Below are 6,000 nucleotides of genomic sequence, written 5' to 3'. Positions count from 1 at the left end.
TCAGAATCCAGAGTTTTGAGAAGATTTGAGAAATTTAATTTTTCGCCTGAAAAAAAAAAGAAAGGGGTACCACTGTCGTTTTTTTTTTCGGGTCGAATTTTTGAGTTTCGATATCTCAGCTCTGGAAGGGTCTAGAGCCTCCATTTTTGCACTCAGGTTTAAGTCTCATGGCCCTCTATCAGAATCCAGAGTTTTGAGAAGATTGGAGAAACTTAATTTTTTGGCCGAAAAAAAAAACGAAAGGGGTACCACTGTCGGTTTTTTTTCGGGTTGAATTTTTGAGTTTCGATATCTCAGCTCTGGAAGGGTCTAGAGCCTCCATTTTTGCACTCAGGTCTAAGTCTCATGGCCCTCTATCCGAATCCAGAGTTTTGAGAAGATTGGAGGATATTAATTTTTCGCCGGGAAAAAAAAAAAAAAACGAAAGGGGTACCACTGTCGTTTTTTTTTTCAGGTCGAATTTTTGAGTTTCGATATCTCAGCTCTGGAAGGGTCTAGAGCCTCCATTTTTGCACTCAGGTCTAAGTCTCATGGCCCTCTATCAGAATCCAGAGTTTTGAGAAGATTGGAGAAACTTAATTTTTTGGCCGAAAAAAAAAAACGAAAGGGGTACCACTGTCGTTTTTTTTTCGGGTTGAATTTTTGAGTTTCGATATCTCAGCTTTGGAAGGGTCTAGAGCCTCCATTTTTGCACTCGGGTCTAAGTCTCACGGCCCTCTATCAGAATCCAGAGTTTTGAGAAGATTTGAGAAACTTAATTTTTCGCCTGAAAAAAAAACCGAAAGGGGTACCACTGTCGTTTTTTTTTTCGGGTCGAATTTTTGAGTTTCGATATCTCAGCTCTGGAAGGGTCTAGAGCCTCCATTTTTGCACTCAGGTCTAAGTCTCATGGCCCTCTATCAGAATCCAGAGTTTTGAGAAGATTGGAGGATATTAATTTTTCGCCCGAAAAAAAAAAAACAAAAAACGAAAGGGGTACCACTGTCTTTTTTTTTCGGGTCGAATTTTTGAGTTTCGATATCTCAGCTCTGGAAGGGTCTAGAGCCTCCATTTTTGCACTCAGGTCTAAGTCTCATGGCCCTCTATCAGAATCCAGAGTTTTGAGAAGATTGGAGGAACTTAATTTTTCGCCCGAAAAAAAAACAAAAAACGAAAGGGGTACCACTGTCGTTTTTTTTTCGGGTCAAATTTTTGAGTTTCAATATCTCAGCTCTGGAAGGGTCTAGAGCCTCCATTTTTGCACTCAGGTCTAAGTCTCACTGCCCTCTATCAGAATCCAGAGTTTTGAGAAGATTTGAGAAACTTAATTTTTCACCTGAAAAAAAACCCGAAAGGGGTACCACTGTCGTTTTTTGACCCGAAAAAAACGACAGTGTTACCCATTTCGTTTTTTTCATTTTCGGGCGAAAAATTAAGTTTCTCCAATCTTCTCAAAACTCTGGATTCTGATAGAGGGCTGTGAGACTTTGACCTGAGTGCAAAAATGGAGGCTCTAGACCCTTCCAGAGCTGAGATATCGAAATTCAAAATTTCGACCCGAAAAAAAACGACAGTGTTACCCCTTTCGTTTTTTTTCATTTTCGGGCGAAAAATTGAGTTTCTCCAATCTTCTCAAAACTCTGGATTCTGATAGAGGGCCACAAAACTTTGACCTGAGTGCAAAAATGGAGGCTCTAGACCCTTCCAGAGCTGAGATATCGAAATTCAAAATTTCGACCCGAAAAAAAAAACGACAGTGTTACCCCTTTCGTTTTTTTTCATTTTCGGGCGAAAAATTGAGTTTCTCCAATCTTCTCAAAACTCTGGATTCTGATAGAGGGCCACGAAACTTTGACCTGAGTGCAAAAATGGAGGCTCTAGACCCTTCCAGAGCTGAGATATCGAAATTCAAAATTTCGACCCGAAAAAAAAAACTACAGTGTTACCCCTTTCGTTTTTTTTCATTTTCGGGCGAAAAATTGAGTTTCTCCAATCTCCTCAAAACTCTGGATTCTGATAGAGGGCCACGAAACTTTGACCTGTGTGCAAAAATGGAGGCTCTAGACCCTTCCAGAGCTGAGATATCGAAATTCAAAATTTCGACCCGAAAAAAAAAACGACAGTGTTACCCCTTTCGTTTTTTTTCATTTTCGGGCGAAAAATTAAGTTTCTCCAATCTTCTCAAAACTCTGGATTATGATAGAGGGCTGTGAGACTTTGACCTGAGTGCAAAAATGGAGGCTCTAGAACCTTCCAGAGCTGAGATATTGAATTTTAAAATTTCGACCCGAAAAAAAAACGACAGTGTTACCCCTTTCGTTTTTTTTTTCATTTTTGGGCAAAAAAATAAGTTTCTCCAATCTTCTCAAAACTCTGGATTATGATAGAGGGCTGTGAGACTTTGACCTGAGTGCAAAAATGGAGGCTCTAGACCCTTCCAGAGCTGAGATATTGAATTTTAAAATTTCGACCCGAAAAAAAACCGACAGTGTTACCCCTTACGTTTTTTTTGTTTTCGGGCGAAAAATTAAGTTTCTCCAATCTTCTCAAAACTCTGGATTCTGATAGAGGGCCACGAGACTTTGACCTGAGTGCAAAAATGGAGGCTCTAGACCCTTCCAGAGCTGAGATATCGAATTTCAAAATTTCGACCCGAAAAAAAACCGACAGTGTTACCCCTTACGTTTTTTTTTCATTTTTGGGCAAAAAATTAAGTTTCTCCAATCTTCTCAAAACTCTGGATTATGATAGAGGGCTGTGAGACTTTGACCTGAGTGCAAAAATGGAGGCTCTAGACCCTTCCAGAGCTGAGATATCGAACCTCAAAATTTCGACCCGAAAAAAAAACGACAGTGTTACCCCTTACGTTTTTTTCATTTTTGGGCGAAAAATTAAGTTTCTCCAATCTTCTCAAAACTCTGGATTATGATAGAGGGCTGTGAGACTTTGACCTGAGTGCAAAAATGGAGGCTCTAGACCCTTCTAGAGCTGAGATATTGAATTTTAAAATTTCGACCCGAAAAAAAAAACGACAGTGTTACCCTTTACGTTTTTTTCGTTTTCGGGCGAAAAATTAAGTTTCTCCAATCTTCTCAAAACTCTGGATTCTGATAGAGGGCCACGAGACTTTGACCTGAGTGCAAAAATTGAGGCTCTAGACCCTTCCAGAGCTGAGATATCGAATTTCAAAATTTCGACCCGAAAAAAAAACGACAGTGTTACCCCTTACGTTTTTTTTCATTTTTGGGCAAAAAATTAAGTTTCTCCAATCTTCTCAAAACTCTGGATTATGATAGAGGGCTGTGAGACTTTGACCTGAGTGCAAAAATGGAGGCTCTAGACCCTTCCAGAGCTGAGATATTGAATTTTAAAATTTCGACCTGAAAAAAAACGACAGTGTTACCCCTTACGTTTTTTTTGTTTTCGGGCGAAAAATTAAGTTTCTCCAATCTTCTCAAAACTCTGGATTCTGAAAGAGGGCCACAAGACTTTGACCTGAGTGCAAAAATGGAAGCTCTAGACCCTTCCAGAGCTGAGATATCGAATTTCAAAATTTCGACCCGAAAAAAAAACGACAGTGTTACCCCTTACGTTTTTTTTCATTTTTGGGCTAAAAAATTAAGTTTCTCCAATCTTCTCAAAACTCTGGATTATGATAGAGGGCTGTGAGACTTTGACCTGAGTGCAAAAATGGAGGCTCTAGACCCTTCCAGAGCTGAGATATTGAATTTTAAAATTTCGACCCGAAAAAAAAACGACAGTGTTACCCCTTACGTTTTTTTTTATTTTTGGGCAAAAAAATAAGTTTCTCCAATCTTCTCAAAACTCTGGATTATGATAGAGGGCTGTGAGACTTTGACCTGAGTGCAAAAATGGAGGCTCTAGACCCTTCCAGAGCTGAGATATTGAATTTTAAAATTTCGACCCGAAAAAAAACCGACAGTGTTACCCCTTACGTTTTTTTTGTTTTCGGGCGAAAAATTAAGTTTCTCCAATCTTCTCAAAGCTCTGGATTCTGATAGAGGGCCACGAGACTTTGACCTGAGTGCAAAAATGGAGGCTCTAGACCCTTCCAGAGCTGAGATATCGAATTTCAAAATTTCGACCCGAAAAAAAACCGACAGTGTTACCCCTTACGTTTTTTTTCATTTTTGGGCAAAAAATTAAGTTTCTCCAATCTTCTCAAAACTCTGGATTATGATAGAGGGCTGTGAGACTTTGACCTGAGTGCAAAAATGGAGGCTCTAGACCCTTCCAGAGCTGAGATATCGAAACTCAAAATTTCGACCCGAAAAAAAAACGACAGTGTTACCCCTTACGTTTTTTTCATTTTTGGGCGAAAAATTAAGTTTCTCCAATCTTCTCAAAACTCTGGATTATGATAGAGGGCTGTGAGACTTTGACCTGAGTGCAAAAATGGAGGCTCTAGACCCTTCCAGAGCTGAGATATTGAATTTTAAAATTTCGACCCGAAAAAAAAAACGACAGTGTTACCCCTTACGTTTTTTTCGTTTTCGGGCGAAAAATTAAGTTTCTCCAATCTTCTCAAAACTCTGGATTCTGATAGAGGGCCACGAGACTTTGACCTGAGTGCAAAAATGGAGGCTCTAGACCCTTCCAGAGCTGAGATATCGAATTTCAAAATTTCGACCCGAAAAAAAAACGACAGTGTTACCCCTTACGTTTTTTTTGTTTTCGGGCGAAAAATTAAGTTTCTCCAATCTTCTCAAAACTCTGGATTCTGATAGAGGGCCACGAGACTTTGACCTGAGTGCAAAAATGGAGGCTCTAGACCCTTCCAGAGCTGAGATATCGAATTTCAAAATTTCGACCCGAAAAAAAACCGACAGTGTTACCCCTTACGTTTTTTTTCATTTTTGGGCAAAAAATTAAGTTTCTCCAATCTTCTCAAAACTCTGGATTATGATAGAGGGCTGTGAGACTTTGACCTGAGTGCAAAAATGGAGGCTCTAGACCCTTCCAGAGCTGAGATATCGAAACTCAAAATTTCGACCCGAAAAAAAAAACGACAGTGTTACCCCTTACGTTTTTTTCATTTTTGGGCGAAAAATTAAGTTTCTCCAATCTTCTCAAAACTCTGGATTATGATAGAGGGCTGTGAGACTTTGACCTGAGTGCAAAAATGGAGGCTCTAGACCCTTCCAGAGCTGAGATATTGAATTTTAAAATTTCGACCCGAAAAAAAAAACGACAGTGTTACCCCTTACGTTTTTTTCGTTTTCGGGCGAAAAATTAAGTTTCTCCAATCTTCTCAAAACTCTGGATTCTGATAGAGGGCCACGAGACTTTGACCTGAGTGCAAAAATGGAGGCTCTAGACCCTTCCAGAGCTGAGATATCGAATTTCAAAATTTCGACCCGAAAAAAAAACGACAGTGTTACCCCTTACGTTTTTTTTCATTTTTGGGCAAAAAATTAAGTTTCTCCAATCTTCTCAAAACTCTGGATTATGATAGAGGGCTGTGAGACTTTGACCTGAGTGCAAAAATGGAGGCTCTAGACCCTTCCAGAGCTGAGATATCGAAACTCAAAATTTTGACCCGAAAAAAAAAACGACAGTGTTACCCCTTACGTTTTTTTCATTTTTGGGCAAAAAATTAAGTTTCTCCAATCTTCTCAAAACTCTGGATTCTGATAGAGGGCCACGAGACTTTGACCTGAGTGCAAAAATGGAGGCTCTAGACCCTTCCAGAGCTGAGATATCGAATTTCAAAATTTCGACCTGAAAAAAAAACGACAGTGTTACCCCTTACGTTTTTTTTCATTTTTGGGCAAAAAATTAAGTTTCTCCAATCTTCTCAAAACTCTGGATTATGATAGAGGGCTGTGAGACTTTGACCTGAGTGCAAAAATGGAGGCTCTAGACCCTTCCAGAGCTGAGATATCGAAACTCAAAATTTTGACCCGAAAAAAAAACGACAGTGTTACCCCTTACGTTTTTTTCGTTTTCGGGCGAAAAATTAAGTTTCTCCAATCTTCTCAAAACTCTGGATTCTGATAG

The sequence above is a fragment of the Pimephales promelas genome, chromosome 7 (assembly GCF_988280905.1).
Source record: "Pimephales promelas chromosome 7, fPimPro1.hap1.1, whole genome shotgun sequence".
In the NCBI taxonomy this organism is placed as follows: Eukaryota; Metazoa; Chordata; class Actinopteri; order Cypriniformes; family Leuciscidae; genus Pimephales; species Pimephales promelas.
The sequence above is the reverse complement of the archived record's forward strand: the minus strand, read 5'-3'. Positions refer to the sequence as shown.